A 20,134-nucleotide genomic window follows, 5' to 3' on the forward strand; every position below is an offset into this window, starting at 1 on the left:
GTGTGATGTCATCACACCGTTAGAGCCCCCAGAGCCAGACAGAGTTTCAGTGTGGGCGTAGCACGGGGTGTGTTACCTGATAGCCAATCACTGGCCTCTGTCTGTGTCACAGTACTGTGGCACTGTGTTTATGTGTTTAACACAAGAATTATACAGACTATTTTCAGATCTTATGTTACTTATTTCCTGGCTATACCCTTCACCTCACATTTCTAATTGCATAATGACATAATGCTCAGATATTTTCTTATTTAAGTTTGTTCTTGGCTGGTGAGGAGAGAAATTATGGGGTCTGAAGTAAGCAAGCTTAACAACAGATAGGTCAACAGAGGAAGGACTGAATTGTATCTTATTTTACTGGAATGAATGTGAAACTACAGACCCCTGCAAACTCTCCAGTGAATCTGTCCACCTCAGCCTCAGCTGCAACAGCTCAGAATCACAGGGGACTTGACAGCCCGCAGGGAGAAGCTGGGGTTTTCAAAGATCACTTATTCCAGTCAGACAGTGGCTGTCAGCGAGTCAAGGACTTGTATGTCAAAGGGCAAGGGAGAGGAATCAATCACATGGCTGTGCACTGGAATTGCAGTGTGTCCACTGAAAGGACACGCATCTACATGTGATCCGCGTCTCTTTGAGGAACCTGCCTGAGCGTGAGCGAGGGGGCAGAGACAGAGCACACAGCCAACTTCAGACAGCCCACTCTGTCCCGTCTTGACTGAGTGTGGGTTCAAGGGCACCAGAGTGATGGACTATAGCTCTTTCTGGTTGTAGATGAGTGGTTCTGAATCTCCACATCTAGTACAGTGCAGTTGAGCTGTACAATTGTACAAGCACAACTGCAAAGGCAAAAAAACAGCTAATTTACACACAACGTTAAGTATCCCATCACAATAAAGTGTAGGAGCCGCTAAGAAGAAAACTGATCAAAGACTTATTGTCAATCAAGTCTGTTCTATTCCATGTTTTACTTGCTACAGACTGCAATGTGTCTTGAACTTGAACTTAAACTTTATATTGTTTTAATTTAATATGTCTGCCCATGCACATTAAATTTGTATGGACATGTTGTGCTTCTGTTTATCTAAATACATCACAAAATATCACACACCACATCTATTACACATGCAGAACTTGTTACATCATAGTCATGACATGTTACACATATGCACTTTATTACAGAATTATTGGTTTATACTGACATCTTTACATTTTCCCTGCCATCTATCTGTGTTAACTGCTTTAATAGATAAGGGTGAAGAAAGATACAAGATGCGAAGAAGGGGGTTAACTGATTCCTTTCTGCATGAGGACTGGACTTCTAAGTAACAAGCTAGAGTTATGGCAGGAAAGGGGGATGACTGATAAGGATTCCAGATGCCAGCTAGGAAACCCACAGGGAGGGTAATCTAAAACACTGACCATTTGGCAAAAGTCTGTGAACTGTCCGGAACACCATGACCTCCCCCCTTCACCATAATAATGAGCTACGTCAGAAGCGGCAGGAAAGTGCTATATAAACTGGAAAACTGTATGCAAGGAGGAGTGCTGCTACACTCCATAACCTTCACTGCTGTCAGGACAAGATGATGATTTTTGATCTTAACTCTGGAGCAAACACTCTCTGCCTGAGTCACCCAGCCTGCTGTCTATGTATATTCCTGAACACTTATATGAATTAATCTGGGTAATACCTTCCTTGTGAATCACTGCATATGAATGGTTATATTCAGGCATGCTAATAAGTATTGAAAGAAGAAGCAGTTTCAAGTATTTCAGGTTCTACAAGCTGCAAGATCTTGTACAAACTCCACTTAGCTAAAGCCAAAAAAATGACTTTCATTTTCACAAAGTCTAAAGGAAATCCAAGCCACAGTAAAAGTGTGGAATTACCCTACAGGGTCATAATGAGAATTAAGGTCATTTCTGTCTAAGGAAGATGTACAGCAGCAGTACTTCAGCTTGCTGTGACTCTGTAAGAACAGTGGTTGTGTAATCTGAGTTGTGAAGATACAAAGTATCAAAGTTGTAGTGTTGCAACTGAGAGAGGACACACTGTTGTTGTGTATCTGTAACTGAGAGAGGGGACACATTGTAGTTTTGGTGCTGTAGTTGAGAGAAGGCACTCACTGATGTTGTGTATCTCTAACTGCAAGAAGACACACAATATTGTTATGTATCTCTAACTGCGAGAGGACACACACAGTTCTTGTGTTACTATAACTGAGAGGGGACACACACTGTAGTTTTAGTGCTGTAACTGAGAGAGGACACACACTGTTGTTGTGTTACTGTTACTGAGAGAGGACACACACTGTTGTTATGTATCTCTAACTGCAAGAGGACACACACTGCTGTTGTGCTACTGTTACTGATAGAGGACACACACTGCTGTTGTGTTACTGTTACTGAGAGGGGACACGCACTGTAGTTTTGGTGCTGTAACTGAAAGAGGACACACTCTGTTGTTGATCTGCTGTTGAAAAATGCCTGAGACTTCCTGAGAAATGTCATGCCATATGAGGACGATGTACCAATGTGCTGCAGCTCAGTTTTGCAAAGCATAACTAATTCCATCCTGTTTCAAGTAATATTCCAAAGTTCAAAACTTGTTGACAGAGGAAAGAGGAGGAATGCTGGGAAATCCCTCCCGAGCAGTGAAGCTTTGCCTTCTGAGCCGCATGTGCCATGCTGAAATCAGAGTGATCGTGCTGCCAGCGGGCTGTGCTTCTCCCTAATCTCTCTCCCATCTGTTACTCGGGCACCTGGTCCTCCAGTGGATATATTTCAGGATGAGCAATGCCAGCTCTGGACACCAATGTCTTCTGCTGCCCTTTTACAGCCTCATGCCGGTCACATGCAGCACCGCTGTCCTCTAGTCTGTGTGAAGCTGGCTGGACCATCAGTTACCACTGACGGCTCTGACTCTGCTGGCATCCCTCATGACCCCCACATGAGAGAACCCAGTGTGAAGTAGGAGAGACTAGGACTGACTCAGATGCAGATGCAGAGAATACATGTGACTTGTTTTTAGGAGGTTAGGCATTAGTCATCTTTGCAGAATGATCTGAAGATCTGAAGATGTACAGTAGCTGTACAGTATCTGAGCCTGTCAAAGCCTGGTCGTCTGTGAAAGAACTAGGCCTAAGTCCAGTGTTGGAGCAGATAATGCTTCTAAAACTAAACATTTTTAAAGTCTGTCAGCCTCTTGCTGTGGATGAGCTGGGAGAGAATGGCAGTTCAGTTCACATCCCGGCGCAGGATCTGCTGCGATCTTGGCCTCCTGGAGCTGAGAAGCGAGCAGCAGCCCTGCAGCTGACAGCGTCGCGACAGACAGAGGAACCTGTGGGCTGAGCTCTGCTTTACAGCTACATTTAGACGCCAGTCAAATTGACAGCGCAGGTACAGTCGATACCAAGTGCTCACGCGTGTACAGTAGCAAGAAAAAAACATCATAAATAGAAGAAGGGTGTCACAGGTCTGGGAGAATCAGCCGATGACAGGGACTGGAGTCTTCCCACAGAGCCATTGTTATCCTCTGCTACACAGCGAAGAGAGTGATAAAAGGGACCAACAAATTGCTGTAGCAAAAAACAAATAAGCATGCATCTTAAATTTGGGGTACATTGTTCAGCAGGCTTTTCAGGCCTCATTACAGATATTAATTACAGATATAGTATCAGATACAACAGGAAAATTGCTGCCATTGAGCACAGCAGCATCACTTCATTTATTCCTGTAAAGGAATACAATTCCTGAAAAGACATGTCAGATGCAGAATAAATCCTTGGATATCAATGAATAAAATTGTTCACAATCTTGAAAGAAAATGACTAAATTAATCGAACAGACTACTTTAGGATCAGCAGTGAGAACAAAGAGAGGTTGGTGTCTGGAACAAGCTTCTCAGCCATATTGTTGGACTTATTTTCATCTGATCTTTCAAGAACCATAAAGAGAAGACCTTAGATCAATTAGCTAACAGTAAGGAAACACTTGATGGTCCAAATGACCTCCTCAGGTTTCTAAGCTTATATTCTTGCCCTGCAGAAACTGGTGGGTTGTTATGCTCCTTCTGTCTTTACTATAGTTGTTCTTGTCACACATCTGTATAATTGATTTCCTGACTTGTTTTCTTCTTAAGCCCTACCCCTGTGAAACATCTGAAATAAAGGATGTCAAGATTTATAAAAGTAGGATATGCAGGAACAGGAACACGGCAAAGATGACGGAGGACTGATGTGTCTGTCTGATCAGTCTGCAATCTGTCTGTCTTCTTATTGGGCCGCCTCTTTGCTTCCGACTGTGATATATTTCTGTAGAACAGAAGAGGGGGGTAGTGCTCACACTTGGGGGTCGGCTGGGCTGAGGGCTGCCCAGTCAGTCACGCTCCTCGGCTGTGTTTGTGCGAGCAGGAGGCAGCTGTGTGATTGATGCACAGGGGCGCTGCAGTGACAACAACCCACAAGCAAGGGGCCTCGGGGAACTAGGAGATGCGTCACAGTAACATATTAATCAAATGGCAGCTTGATGGCTGGAGAACGGGGGGACACAGGTGTTTATAGGCCCATTTGAAATAGAAATTCTTTATAGAGGCATCATCTGTGTGACACCGTACACAAACACAGCAGTAACCTACTGCATCATACAAGACCTTGTGCAGCAGGATGATATTTATACCACACAGTCAGAGATAATCAGACAGCTTCTCTCCATCTGGAATGAAGCCCCTGGCCTCCAGCTGAAGAGCTCTGGTGGGACCAGACAGTGTGGGGCCGGTTTCAGAGATGACAAGCAGTGACCAGTCCTGTTTGCAACGAGTGAGCTGCCCTGGGCAAGTGACATGGAGCCTTGCACTAGAAAACTATTTGGTAATTTTTGTAAAATGGTCTGAGCTGAAACTTTCAGAAATGTCTTCTTCATGTCTTGGAAGTGTGCCTGCAGTCATTGTCATTCCGGAACAGAAATGCTGTTCAGACAGAGCGGTAAACAATGTGATGAAGGAGGATTCTGTGGTTCTTAAAGAAAACCAACATTAAATATTTAAATAATTCTGCATTTTATTATTGCATTTAAGTCTTTCTTATGAACATAAGAAAGACTACAAACTCCAGTTCATTTATCTGCTAGAAGCTAATGGATCCAAAGGTCTCGTCCAGATGGTTCTTGAAGGAGGCCAGGGTCCCACAACCCCTGTTATCAAGAAGTGACCCCTGCTTGCGGGTTCAAATCCACTTCCACTTCATTGCTGGTTCTGACTTTGTTTACTTGAATCAGGTTCTCTTGTAGTCTTTTCCGTCTGAAAAGACTAAAAAGATTCAGTTTCTCCAGCCTGTCACTCTAGAACCTTCTTTTAAAGCCTTTTTTTCTATAACATGGTGACCTCAAATGCGCTTATTGTTCTAAATGAGATCTAACATAACACCCCTTTATTTAGATTTGATGTTCCTTACTATGTATCCCAACTTCCAGGTTTTGTTTCTACTGCTTCCCAACAGAGTCAAGGAGCTGACAGTGATGTGTCAACACAGACACCCTAGTCTGTCATCAGCTGCTTCTTCACGCTCAGTGTTTCCCAGCTCATATCTACCCTTCACTTTTGCTACTAGCGTGTCACAAGGACTAAACAGCATCTGCTCAGCCTTCAGTTGAATCTCCTTCTTTTTGAATTTACACTATGTTTCCTGCTGCTGCTCTTTTTTAATTGTCTGAAAACTACACTCATTTACTAACTGTACCAGAACCTGGACCATTAACACTGAATGAGTAACAGCAGTGGTCCTAATACAGACACCTATTTCACCCCACTAATTTTCTTCAGTTCAATTCAAAACACTTTATTCACACCCAATGGGGGCAATTTAAGATCATTAATCCCTTATCTATACTCTGTTTTCTATCCATTAATCAGTTCCCAAATCCTAATACATGCGTTAAATTGAATGCTGTCTGTCTGCAATTTGAAAAGATGATTTTTATGAGGACCATTATCAAAAGCCATCTGCAATTCTAAATATACCATGTCATGTGCAATGTGTATCCATTACATAATTACTTGTGGTGCTTGTTGAAGATCTTTAACAAGTTAGTTAAGCAAGACCAACCATTTCTCAAACCATGTTGACTATCCCTACTGAGCTACCAGCGCTAGCATCCAAGATGAGTATCCAGCCTGTACCAACCCAAACCCTTCTGTTGCCAGGGCAACCGCCTCCCCGGGGGCTGTCTTTCCAGCCATGTTGCCATGACCACAAACTCCATTACTATGACAACTGCTCACCTTTGTCATCATCTTCTTTCTCAGTCTCTTCTTTTCTTCGTCACCTCCTCCCTTTCTGTCCTCACTTACATGGTTTATGAGTTTGATCCAGCAGGTCAGGGATCAGAGTGGTGTCTGTGGGGGAGGTTTTATTTATAGTTGTTATTCTTCCTTTAGTTTATTAACCACAACCAAATCTGAACTGAACAAAGTACACTCTGTGTTTTGCTCTGGAACCTGAGACTTCTAGCCAAGCAAAATACATAAAACTCAACACCCAGTATCACCAGGACAGTGAGTGAAAGGGAGGACATTGCTGGGACAGCAGCGGAGAGCTGAGCTGTGGGCCATTGGTTTTTAACGAGCAGTGATGAGTTCTAATCGCACATTGAGGCTGATCTGCAAGGCCCTCAGTATGTTTAAGGGATAAGCGATTAGAAACCACAAGACTTTAAATCCCATCACCTCAGGAGCCTGGGAGAGAAGCCAGGTCTGGTCAAGGGTGAAATGTGTCCTGGTTTCAATGCTGCTGCCTCACTGCTCCAGCACAGGGACCTGCCTGTGTGATCTCCTGCTTGTGTGGGAATCCTCCAGGTGCTCCAGTTTCAGAGCACTTCCCACTGACATGCAAGTTAGGACATACTGAGGGGGTCTGTTCCCAGTAACCCCAGTACCAGCTATGAGACAACAGAGACACAGAACAAAATACGTGTGATGGACTTCATGGCGTCATCTTATTTCTGGCTTATAAGCTCTTCTGATTAAATAGACATTTCACTGAAACAGGCAGAGGTAAAGAGCTTAGGAATTCATCAGCTGAGCAGTGTCTCTAATGCACATCTCCGATGCTTGATAATGGAAACTCAATAAAACAGCAGTGCAGGTGCTGGTAAGCAGGAAATCTGCACTAGTATTTTTATCAAGCTTTGGACTATTCACAGCACGCAAAGCCCTTCACAATAGCAGCCCCTACTACCCCTTTGATCGCCTGAGCTTAAACAGGATTGTGCAGGTTTATTAGAATGTTTCGTAATGTAGTTGCCAAGCTTTGTATGTAACACACACGTTAACATTAATTTACTACAGATGTTGCTTAAAAAACTTTTGCAAGCTCCATTTTACTGGAAATAATTTAGAATTTAAAAGAGCTGTACAGTATTTCCTAAGATGTAGCGATCAGAAAACACTGGGTCAAGATGTACCAGACAGCTGCTGTTTGTGCCAGCTCTGCTTTATGCTTTATGCTGTGTCACAGCCATGTTGTCTGATTTGAATGTGAGCCAGCTTTGTGTTTCAGAATAGTGTTTCTTGTCATCAGCCTGATCCTTATACTGTTTTGATTATCACAGTTATAGTCAATGATAGTCACTGTCCTACAGGGATTCACCTGTCCACACTGGAAGAAGGAGCATGCTTTTGCAGTAGTGGATTGCTAGGACAGAGGTTAGTGATGGATTAGGCACCATGGGTACAGCAGTGTCCCAGGCTAATACCATTAATGCTTTGCTGTTTCTTGAGGTCTCACACACGGAACCGGTATTCACCAGCTATGGAATCCGGTGGGATGATGCGGGAGGTGGGCCGTACTGGGCTGGCATTCCAGGGCCCAGGGGGTAAGCTGCCCTGCGGCTGTGTGCTGTGTGCTGACACAGCAGAGCTCCTGTGAGAACTGGCGCGGGGCCGAGCCACAGTCCCGCCTGTCTGTCTGGGCTGTGACAACAAGAGCGCAGCCCGGCCCCTCTCCCCTGGAGGGGGATCAAGGGACTTAGAGGCCAGCTGTGTTTGATCTGCGCCGGGTAGCGCCGGGCCGCACCGGGCTGAGAACCGCAGCCTGCCAGGCGGTTAACCCTTCCCCTGCAGACTCGCAGAGACGACTGGGCTGCAGAAGACCGGCCACTGTGCCGTCAAGCTCACAGGTGTGATGCTTTGCAAATCTGATTCAAGCAACTTCAGTCCTGCAGGTTATGCAAAATAATTACCATTTCAGATGAGGCAGATCAGAACTTTCTTCCCATTAAAGATGCAAGCCCGCACTCAAGATCATGATTAGTTTGCATTTCAAACATCTTGACTTAGAATGGCCCCACTCTTTCATTCATGATGTAGATTATAATGTTTGCTGTGTCTCCTTTTTCTTTTTCAAATCCAAACCAAAGTTGATGTATCTCAGTAATTTTGCCCATTTTTGAATCATTGTTCCCATTTCTTCCCATTTTGCTGTCTGGTGTTTGATTACACTTTGTCCCAGAGAACCAGGGATCTGCAGCCCACAGTAAACTGCATTGTCTCTGTGATGCTGTAGCACCTGTGGTATTTTCTCTTCTCCTGCACTCTCATTAATAAAACTGTAAGAGGGGCCCATCTAGCCCATTTGGCTTCTCATCCAGATGTTTCTTAAAAGAAGCCAGGGTTTCACGGGTTCAAGAACATGGCTGGTCAGATTGTTCCACACCCCTGCAACCTTTTGTGTAAAAAAGTGCCTACTCTCCTTGATTTTAAATGTACTTCCTCTTCATTTCTACTTGTGCCATCTGACCTATGTTTCACACGTTGTTTCTGAAGATATGCACTGGGCTGACTTTTTCAGTAACTTTGAGGATTTTGAATACAGTATTAGAGATTATTAGAGATTATCGTGGTTATTAGAGATTGCGCACATTACACTTTGGCAGGAGAACCTTCCGTCTGGACAGAGGGGAAACAGGCAGCTTCTGTGCTGGCCTGGAAGTAGGGCTGGAATAGGAGGAGGCTCCTCAGCCAGTAAGGAAGAAGGAGGATATCAGTGGAAGTGGGCTGTTGCCAAGGGAGGTTATCTGACACATTAGCAGTGGCAGTAATGATATGACGAATGACTTATTTAACCAACTGTAGGTAGATAGCACCTGCACATATCTCTGTTATCTTCTTTAAACACCTTACACAGGTTAGCACATGCAGATCACAGGAGCTCAAGGATACGGCAGGCTGTGACGCAGCTCACTGTGCGCTGTGCCTTGTTTTCACTTCCGTAACAGCGGCACCGTGGATTTTTACTTATTACAAGGCAAACCAGTGCAGAACCGAGGCTCCTGGTGACTCCAGTCGTGAGGACTGGAGGGCAGAGTGCAGGAGGGAGGGTCTGTCCGAGCAGGGGGCAGGTGGAGAGCAGCTCTCACTCACCCTCAACAGTCAGGAAGGCAGGGGGATGGAGGATGGACCATCCACAATCACAGGGGCAAAAAGAAGAAGAATAGTAGTGGAGAAAACAAGTTACAAATAGCAGGAAAGAGAAAGAAGAGACATGAGCTTGAAGTCACTAAAGAGTCATTTTATAAGCAGTTAGTGGGCACTGAACTTAACAGGCGTGTTGGGAGGGTAAAGGGACCAGTCGAGGCCCAGCTGGGCCCTGACCTGGGAGAGACAGGAAGTTACTTCCCTGCGAGCAGACCGGAGCACACAGCACAGTCTCCATCCCAGCGGAGGGAAACACAGGAAGGCACAGGGGAGGGAAGGTGATGACATTTACCCAAGCCTCAAAATCCTGCTGTATGATGAAGGGACTTTCAGGGCTTTCTGGTGTGAAAAAACACTTCCTTTAAAACTGCTTTCACAGTGTACAGTCAGAGCATTGCATCAGCTGTAAACAACATCTTGCACTGATTGTTCACTTACTTTCCAGCTAGTTTCAATTAACTGTGTGGCCGGCCACTGCGGAGAAGGCAAAATCAAGGCCCAGGCAATTCCAGATGGAGAAGAGAAGCTCCAGGTTTGAGACCCAGGAGGCCATTCAGCTCATCCTGCTCATTCGGTGGCTCGTGGCTTGTCACTCCCACAATCTCCTGAAAGTCCCTGAGGAACCAGCTTCAAAAGCATGGCTGGCCAGCTTGTTCCAGACACCCACCAGCCTTTGTGAAAAATGATTTTATGTCAAACCCATGTGTGCTCGTTTTTAAGTCTGCCTCTTTCATTTCAGGTATTTTATTAAAAATGTTGGATTGATAAAGCCTAGAATCCAATTTCTTTTGTGTTGGTTGAGATGGGCAGTGCCCATTCAGGGTGCAGGTGGCTCTTTCAGGGATCCCGAACTCAATCAAGTGGTTCCTGGTTCCTGCAGCTGCAGTGCGGGAGCTTGCAGGCTGCAGCGAGCCCTGGGCTGTGTGGCAGCTGCAGCGCTTCCCTCACAGTGGAAGTGCAGAGAGAGGCAGCTGGCGCATGGTGCAAGGTGCGCTGCTGTTGCATCAGCTGCAGAGTTTCGCTGTGAACACTCAACCTGAGAAATGCAAACAGGCAGAGAGCGAGGAAGGGCTGGGTGACAGAACTCCACTGCAAAAGCCTGAAGAGTTACATCAGGTCCTGTCAAGTCACACAGGACTGCTTGCGCTGAACCCCAGGCTGGCCGCAGTGTGTCCACTGCTGCTGCTCTGTTGCTTGGGCACAGAACTCCAGACACGTTAAGACCTGCCTTCTAAATCCATGCTGTCCTATTAACAGCCAGACAGATGATCCTCTAGTTTAGTTCTAATTATCAATATCATATAACTTTACATGCACCTGAAATGAGGCTTATTAGTGAGTTATTACTTGATTCCATTTTATCCGCCTCTTCATGGAGTGCTATACTATTTATTTTCCCCAGTAGGCATTACTCCTGTCTGGAGCATCGATGGGAAGAGCTGTGTTAGTGGCCCTTGAGTAAGTACAGTTGGCAATAAAAAGGGACTGGACATTTGTTTAACTGAAGTGCTTCTCGTACCAGGAACTCTTCTGCCTTTTCTATGCTGATATGGTTTAATACAGAACTTCCTCAGCATGAGGCATACTGGCAACTTCTTCCTCAGTGGAAACCGGAGTGAGAGAGTGAGTACAAAAGCCATTTTCTTTTCGTCATCTGAAGCTTTTGTTATTTAAGTGCTCCTTTTTCCCCTTAAACTTTGTAAGTGAGGGGGCTTTGTTGCACATTTAAGAAGAGAAAACCTGAGAATATTATGTGCAGTTTTGGGGGTCGAGGTAAAGAGCTGCGTCAGCATGTGTAGCTGCGAAGGAACAAGTACAGGTTTATTTCAGCTGAAAAGAGAAGGAATAAACCTTTACTTGTTCCTTTGAATATGGGGTCACTGTGTATGACGTTCAGTGCAGGGTGAGCTGCCCTCCAAGACTCCAGCGCTGCTGTAGGTTAAAGCTGCAGTACTGATGTCACCTTCTGACAGGAACAAATACTACAGCTCAATTATTCAGTTTTGGCTGCTTGTAGCTTTATGCCTTGAGGTTTCCTTTCCAGCTAAACTCTTTAAGATGTATGATTTTACATTTGAACATCTGGTTTGGAAGAGAGTGCCGCAGTGATTAGTATTGCTGCCTTGCTGTGCTGGGGCCTTAGGTTCATGTTCAGATTTGCATGGAGTTTGTATATTTTCTCCATGTTTGCAGAGGTTTCCTCCAGCTGCTCCAGTTTCCAGACTGTTAGACAGACTGGTGGGTTAATTGGCTTCTGGGGACATTGGCCCTGGTGTGAGTCTGTGTCTGTGTCTGTTGTGCCCTGTGATGGGCAGCTGTCCATACAGGCTGTGCCCTGCCTTGTGCCCGCTGCTTGCTGGGATTGGCTCCTGCTCTCCCTGAATTGCACACAGCAGTTAGAAAGTGGATGGCTGGTCTGGAAGATCTCATACAGTTATGTTTCTTATTTTATATACTAGGCATCTGATACTGACTGTACAGAGCATGGAGATCGAAAACGAGGAAGAGCTGTCTGACAGAAGGGACGAGGTGCAGGTACTGCCTGCGTGATTGAGTCAGGGCAGCTGCAGCAGGAGCCTGTGAGCAGCGGGAGTCAGGGGACAAGGAGCTTCATCACTCACTGCCCACACACACATATACATACACACTCACACATGCACACACACACGTATACAAGCAGAGAAACCAATCTAAATACAGCCTTTACATTACCTGCCAGTTGTAGGTTTGTAACACTGTTTATGTATGTTGGTGGTCAAATATGGAGAAATAACACTTAAGAAAGGAGGTATTAGTATAAACTATAAACTGTTGGTTCACATGAACAATTCAGAATGCAATCCGAAAGAGAACATGCTTCTCTCAGCCCCCTTCATTGTGAATAATCATTGTCATTCTGTCAAGCACAGCTCTGCGGAGGGGTCTCATACTCTGATTGCAATCGCCTCCTGCTGTTTGCTCTCTTATTTTTAGGGTCTGTAATCAAATTTATCTCTTCACACTTCAGTAGCATTAGGGGTTTGGAAAAACTAGCACTTCACTTTCAAGGCCCATCTCTGTGCTTTTGAGAAGTTTTGTATTCTAAAACCATTATCATTTTGAGAAAAATGCCCCTCTCCATCGAGCCACTTTCCATGCAGAATTCCCCACAGTACAGAGACCATTTCGGTCAGGTTAGTGAGGCTACAGTGCCCTCTAGTGGAACCTTCCAAATATGACTGTGGGGGATAGACCAGACACACAGGGTCTCGCCAGTTCAGTCTGCATGCCTTATTGTTTTGGGGTGTGAGAATGTTGCGTTATTAGATTGACTCGGCTTCCCTTTTATTGGAATGCAGTCACAGCAAACCCGTTGGGCAAGGAGTTGGGCGAGGAGTCAAGACAACAGTACAGGACGGACCAACACAACTAGAAGTCAAATCACGCAACTCTGCAGCCCACTGCTGCACGTGGCCAAATGTCACCAGCAGGCAGACTTCGCCAGCAGACACAACAGGGGAGCAACAGTACCACCTGTCGCCCGAGCTTGTCAGGTCTCAGGGGCTCAGCAGGGCTGGGCCCGGCCAGTAATGGCATCAGACGTAGACCTCTAAGGACAACAGGTTGCTTTTGTAGGCGGTGTCCAGTAAGAGGTGCTCTTCCCTCTGTGCCAGTGCCCCAGGGATGCCTTCCTTTCAAAGGAGATATTCAAGCAAGGTCCTCACTCCCAGAAACTTTGGAATCCTTGAATATTCAGGATGTTGACAAAAAGACTTCAAATGTCCTCATTTGTTGCTCAGACAAAAATAACAGTTCGCAAAAACACAGGATTTCTTCTGTTTCAGAAAGAATATCTTGGGCTACAGCTCTATTATTTGCCTTATTAGAGGGGCCTCTTAGCCACATTCCTCTGCATTTCCAGAGAAGCCCAAGCTGCCTTGTCCAGGCAACACAAAAGTTATTAGAAATTTTTAATAACACTTAATTCTGAGTATAATAACATGCTTTGCCGTTATACCTGTATGGGACTTGGAATGAAAAATTGAGTATAGCTCCATTGCACACGGGCTCAAAAGCAGCATTCTCACTAGTATTAACAGCAGCAGAAATAACCACGACATTGTCCTGGTGCAGACAAAGTTACTGCCCTGCTTTAATTCTAAAGTCTGACAGAACAGGGCTTCCTCTAGCCTAAGGAGGGGCACTGACAGTTTGTAACGTTCAACCAGTCCCTGGAGAGCAAAGGAACCCCACAGGGATACACCCTGCTCCATCGGGGCACACTCTTGCACATGAACGCAGAACCTTGTGGCCAGCCACCAGCTCCAGCCCGCTGGGCAGAGTCTGAGGCAGGGGGGTGCTGTTCTGTTTTACCAGCAGGGGGCAACAGAGAAGGCCAAACTCCAGCAACTGCAGCCATGGACTCCAAGATTACACCGGTTTGCTGGCTCACACACATAGTGTTAAATTTTGCGCAATGAGAACACTGTTCCAGGCACCTCGAAATTTGACATTGCTGAGCTTTCCACATACATAAAAAGCAGAAAGCACTTATCTCTCTCAAAATCAGAGTATCTTGTAGCTTGTTCCAGACTCCCTGCTGTGTAAAGTCAGATGATGAAAAATTAAATCAGTCTTATTTCGTACCTGATGTCCACATTTAACACCTATTTTCCTTTGTTTTCAGACAGTATCTTCTACATCTGCACAAATCAAGACAGCTGGAGTCCCCATCCCAATGTGTTCAGTGCACTTTATTACTTTCTGTGTCCAGTACAGGGATGCAACATTTCCTGCGGCTCTGTGTGTAGCTGTTCTGTCTGCTCACCTCCACGCGGCACAAGGCACACAGGTGCCTGTTCGGCCTGCACTGACTTCACACAAGAACTGGGCTGTCTTAACAGCTGCAGCAGAGCAGCACAAAGATTAATCAGAATCTTGGGGAAAAAACCAGCAAGGGTCAGAAAAACAAAGTATCCCATCAGCAGGGAGGGAGTTAAGGACAGTGTCCTGGCAGCATGGAGAGTCACGAGCCCTCCTCACGCGAAAGACACATCAGATGGCAAAACAGAGAAGACTGGCCAGTCAGGAGCAGAGAGGGGTGGCGTGTGTGAGCCTGGAGTCATTGTGCTGACTGTTTACACAGCTAAAAATAGCTGCATCCCAATCCAGCCTGCACAGCAACAAACAGCCGAAACTCTCCTCCAGAACTGTGTCTGCAGATCCACAGCACTCTGCCACACGACTTCCACAGAACCGCAGACTTTCAACGTGTGTAGAGTTGACAGGCATGCAAGAGAATTTTGAACACAAGACGTGAGTCTAGCGCTACGTGGCGCTGTGGTACACGCCACAGTAATGCACACGTGTGCGTTGTTGACATTGTGAGCTACGCGCTGTGAACATCGTGTAGACACGAATGGGTCACTGCCAGAGAACCTCTCCAGGAGGGGGCAGTGCTGAGCTGCGTCAGAGTGGCCCAGCCTGGCTGTCCAAGAGGGCAAGGCCTTGGCTCTCTTCACGCGACCAGTATTCACAGCGCCGCCGTGCCACGTGCTGACGGAGCACTCGCAGTGCCCACCAGCCTGCTCTGTTTATACACTCCCCCGCGCTGCCACAGAGGCAAACATCTGGCCTGCGGGAATTGTGCTACTTAGAGGCTGTGAGGAGGGCGTCACTGAATTCAGGGGAATGCTGGGACTCCTGGGCAGGTTCTTCAGCTATATTGTTCCAAAGGATATTTTTCGGACCTCTGAGGTTTATTTTGAAAGTTCCTTGCTGAAACATGGATGTGTAAACAATAGCTTATAAGTAAGAACCTAAGAGATTATAAGTACGAAAGATGAGAAGAGCCGTTCAGGCCATCCAGCCTTTTGGCAGTTGTTAGTTCATTGATCCTAGGATCTCATCCAGCTTTCCCTCAATTGACGCATGAGCAGTGTTTCGTAATATAACTGGGCTTCTTGTTCCACACTCCCACCACTCTTTGTGCAAAGAGTGTCTCCTGTGATCAGTTTTAAATCCACTTCCACAACACTTGATTCTGAAGGAATCCACTGCGTTGAGTCACTGTTTCTCACTTTGTTTTAAATTTGTATTGCACTTGACTATATTAGGCACCATCTGCCATCTGCCTGTTTTCCCAGGCTTCAATGTTATCTATTTGTTTTATAGCTGCGCATTTTAATCGCATCTTGCGTTTTTAAAACACTGTTAAATGTGCAGTTTCTAATACTAGGGCAAATGGTTATTGAATGACGTGCATGGGGTTCTGTGATTACCTAGATGTGATCGTCACTTAATAATGCTATCACGAACTGTTCGGTAAGATTTATGTTGGCTCAGTGCTGCTACAGATGTTTTTTCAGTGAAGAGAAACCGGCGCTGAAGGAGGGGGTCTGTCTGCGCGCACACGAGCCGGCTGAGGTGTGTACGTGCGGAGGCGCACTCGCTGTCGCGGGGCATGCCGGGGGACTCGGCCCAGCTGCTCCAGTGCAGTGACCTCGGCGGCGCTGGCCGTGTTGATCAGGAGGAAAGAGAACTGGCAACCTGCCCGCTCCTACATGCCCCGCTACGCCTTTCAGCTCTGTGGTGGTCTTCCTTCTCACGTCCGTGTTTACATTTTTCTTGACGTTGTGGAAAAAGGGGATGGAAAACCTGAAGGCAGGAACATCACAGGTTGAGCGATTTTGCGCCCCAACGAGCGTTGCCATAGAAACGGGACAACCGGGGACGGGGCTGTCCGGGCTTGTCCGCGCGCAGCGGGTGGGCTGCAGACAGCGCGGTGTGCAGAAGGACGGAATGAGCCCCATCACCAGCTTGCGAACACAGAACTGTTTTTCAGTCACTTCTGAGAAATTTCTCGGTGCACTTGTCCAGGAATTACGTATCTGGCTAATCTTTAAAAAAAAAAAGGGTCTCTTGAGCTTTCTCTGAACTTTCCTTCAAGGATCACCAGCCAATATTTTGTAACAGTGACTTGCAACTTTTTTTCCCATGTTTTACAAGCCTTTACTGCTGTTAGAGAGGAGTAATGTGTGGTAAACTCACAATGAAATCATCCCTAAAGTGAGAGTTCGTGCAGTTCCTCAAATCCCAGCCCCAGTCACACATACCAGGGTTGCTGCTAAATCACTCTGCCTAAAGCAACTGTTAACACTTTAAAAAGACCAGAATGGACACTTTTTGCTGTGATAATATAGTACAAATGTACCCTTGTGTCATTGATTTCAGTTAGTTTACAGTGCAGTTAAAATACAATTCACGGTACAGCACTGACAAAGCTGACAGCATCCGAGTTATTGCATGAATAACGGCCTGCCTTCTCTCTGAGGAGCTCGTAAGAGCCTTCGCTGAAGCCTGCAGCGCCATCACTGAGGAGAGACCTCCGGCTGGGTTCTGTATAAAGGTGTTGGGTGAGGGTTATAACAACACTACTGCTAATATTGGCGAGACGAGTTCATTGTGTGTGCTCAGCCCATGGGGAGTTATAGGTCTTGTCACACGTTGTGCCTACACCTCGGGAACAGATCTCTTTCGTTACATGATGACCTAGGCCTTGACCTCTCACAGCTGCAGAGGCACATCTGGCTAGCTGGTCTGACGACAGCACCCCCAGATCACATCCCTGCTGCTCAGCGCTCCTGTTGCTGCTGTCTGATCTTATTCCAGTAGCATCCTCACTGCTGACATGAAGAGAGGACAAATGAGATCAGGCCATTTCGATCTCTCCTGTCTGTTTGTTTGTGAGCATAGGACTCAGCATTTCATCCAGTTCTTCTCCATAGATCCCAGAGACATTCAGCTCATCTTGGCTGTTTGACAGTTAGTAGTTACTGATCCAGGTTCTCCTCCAGCCATTTCTTGAAAGAAGACGGGGTGTCGGCACCAGCAACACGGCTGGGCAGCTTGTTCCCCTTTCGAAAGTGTTCACATGCCAAGAAGCCTTCACGGTGTCTAGTCAGCAGTGACTGTCAGGTCTGGAGAACAGCACAGAACATTAGCTGCCTTTCAGACACCATCCCGTACAGTACATTACTGACCCATAATGCATACTGAGTTATTCACACCAGCAGTGGAAATGTCACTTTGGCTCGGTCATGAACGGATATTGAAGGTTTTTGTAAGGAAGCGTGTGGAGTCAGCTTTGCTCTGCAATGTTAAGCTGGGAAGATCTCTGGAGCAGATCTGTGCTAATGAGTTTACAGTATGAGGCAGGCGGACACAGGGGGTCAAGCTGCAGACCCAGACAGGGAGACGTGCGTCGACGTGAGTGTTTGATTGCAGAGTTTGTGTTTGTCCATCAGTATTTTTCTTGTTCTCATGCCTGTGACATGTCTCATTGGCTGTGTCTATATCTGTTTCTGCTGATGGACAGAGGGATTTCACAGGGTGTGAAAGTATTTGCTTCCCCTATGAAGTGTTATTATGGTAAAAATACAGCAATATTGCTGTTTTCCCACAGTTCCCTCATGATGGCAACATGCACTATCATAGGTCCCAGGATCAAACTCCCAGGTTTGTATCATTTTACTTTGTCTTTATAATGGTGTGCCAAAGGAAGCATGTAGGAGGACGTGCATAAGAGTCTGTTTGTATCTGTGTGTGTGTCTATAGTAGTGTGCCTGAAGGAATACCTTTATGTATGTTTGTCTGTGGGATTGTGTCTGTTTGGGATTGTGTACCTTTGTGTATGTGTGTGTCTATAGTAGCGTGCCTTGTGTGTGTCTAATTATAATAGTATGCATGTTTGTGTGTCTGTAGAACTGTGTGTCAGTGGGAGTGTGCCAGGATTGCTGCACATGAGTCACGTCTGCACTGAGAGCCTCAGGACTGTAACAGCTCTGTATCCTGCTTCCAGCTCCATGACACAGAGTCGTCAGGGTTTACTGAGGCCTCTTTCACAGGGACAGCAAGGCCTTTCTCACTGCAGACTTGGCTTCCCAGGCCACCCCTGGGACCAGCCTTCTCTACTACTATCCCTAGTGGTTTCCATAGCGTGTACTGCATCATGTACGGATGGTTCAACAATTGTCATGTACAGATTTCAGTACAAACAAAGTTAAAAGTCCAGCTTGTGGGAGCAAAGGTCACATGCATCACTCTGCATGACTCTCGGTCATTCGTCGGCACTCTCCCACACGATCCACCACTCCAGCAGGGAGCTGCGTCAGGATAGGGCCTGCGTCCCGATCCCAGAGAAGCAGGACACAGAAGGAGGAGCTAAGAACAAATGCTCAGGTGTAACTGTTTGCAAATATTTACAGAGTTTGATATGTAAATATTCTTGCTCATGTTATTTACTGGGCATCCTGTTTGATATAGTTACAATGCCAGCTTGTTTCCTCTTCTGTGCAAATTAAATGTGTGTGGATTTAAAGCAATCTGAGATGGGTGACAATCTGTAAGCTCGTCTTTGTTGGGAACGGATGCAGGTCCTGTTGTTTGCTCCCACAGTCTCAATCCCAGCCTCACTTTCCCCAGTGGAAAAAAAGGTCTGAGAACACAGTGACAGTCAGCCTGGGAGCCACCAGCCATAAGCAAACTAAAGTCCTGTTCGCCAGGTTTCACACCTGCTCATGGGCGCCGGGGTTAATGTGCACTTGAGTAAAAATCTGCCTTCGCTCCGAGCACTGCGGGCTCTGATGGGCCAAGTGACTGGTTTCTCATCCGGCGGTTAATTAGCTCTGATGACTCATTAGTTAAAGTTGGACTAGCTCTGGCCAGTACCCAGGCTCTCTGGGATCAGTATTCCCAGGCAGGAGCGCGGAGCGGAGAGGGGCACCAGCGGGCGCCGGCGTTCCCCCCCAAGGGCACTGCTCACCCCTTCAGCTCAAAGACACGTCCCACCGAGCCCCTGCCTCTACTCCTGAGACAAACTGCCTTCTGCTCTTTAAAGCCAAGAAGAGATGAAGGTGCTCCTTACCCTCCTGTCCTGGTGTCGGCGCCCGCCGGCCGGCGCTGGTGAAGCGGGCGCTCCTGTGCCGCCGCCGCGGCTCCCTGCAGCCGGAGCAGACAGCCCCCGCGCCCCTCGCGCGCCCGTTCCCGCCGGACTCTAAAGGCTCCGAGAGGAAGCAGACCTGTGCTCCTGCCGCAGAGATTCCTCCTGGGGCCAGCAGGGCGGAGGAGGAAGACTGTGGGAAGCGAGGAAGAGGTGGGGCCGCGCAGCAGGGCGGACGGGGGCTTCTCGCTGCTCTGCCGCTGAGGCGCGGCTCTTGGGCCCCTGGTTTGCTCAGGAATACAGCTTGTTTGTGTGCAAGCGAGAGAGGTCACCGCCAACTTCGCCAGAAATCCACAGGAGGAAAACAAACAGCGATGGCAGCACGTCAGCAGCTCTCCAGTTCAAAGGCAGCGGAATTGAGCAGATGGGCTGCGTTATTTTCCAATTTCTCCAATTATTTTTATTTTTATACCATGACCAATGGTGGACTCGGCAGCTGCTGCTGTGATGTTCTGGACTCTGGTGCCGCTCTGACTCATCCCCCATGGGGGCTCGGGGACCCTGTGGAAATGAAAGCGCAGGGCCTGCCGCCCTCCCTCCCCCTGACCAGGTCCGTCCCCAGCTCTGTCCCACGTCTGTCCCAGGTCCGTCCCCAGCTCTGTCCCCATGTCTCCAGCTCTGTCCCCACATCCGTCCCCAGCTTTGTCCACACGTCTCCAGCTCTGTCCCAGCTCTGTCTCCAG

The 20,134-nt window shown here is 47.0% G+C and overlaps 1 long non-coding RNA gene across 2 annotated transcripts; it reads right to left on the minus strand.

Annotated features, from left to right (window-relative positions):
• Positions 1-2,266: 2,266 nt before the first annotated feature.
• On the minus strand, positions 2,267-19,754 carry LOC148672010 (uncharacterized). 2 transcript variants are annotated; one of them, XR_015935629.1, is made up of 3 exons: positions 19,377-19,754; positions 6,281-6,394; positions 2,267-3,581 (listed from the first exon to the last, which is right to left on the minus strand). It is a non-coding gene; the product is annotated as an uncharacterized LOC148672010 (long non-coding RNA). The 2 variants fall into 2 exon arrangements; XR_015935628.1 differs by lacking the exon at positions 2,267-3,581 and adding an exon at positions 3,595-5,299.
• Positions 19,755-20,134: the final 380 nt, after the last annotated feature.

This window comes from Lepisosteus platostomus, chromosome 4 (assembly GCF_059453375.1).
Source record: "Lepisosteus platostomus isolate fLepPlt1 chromosome 4, fLepPlt1.hap1, whole genome shotgun sequence".
NCBI classification, from domain to species: Eukaryota; Metazoa; Chordata; class Actinopteri; order Semionotiformes; family Lepisosteidae; genus Lepisosteus; species Lepisosteus platostomus.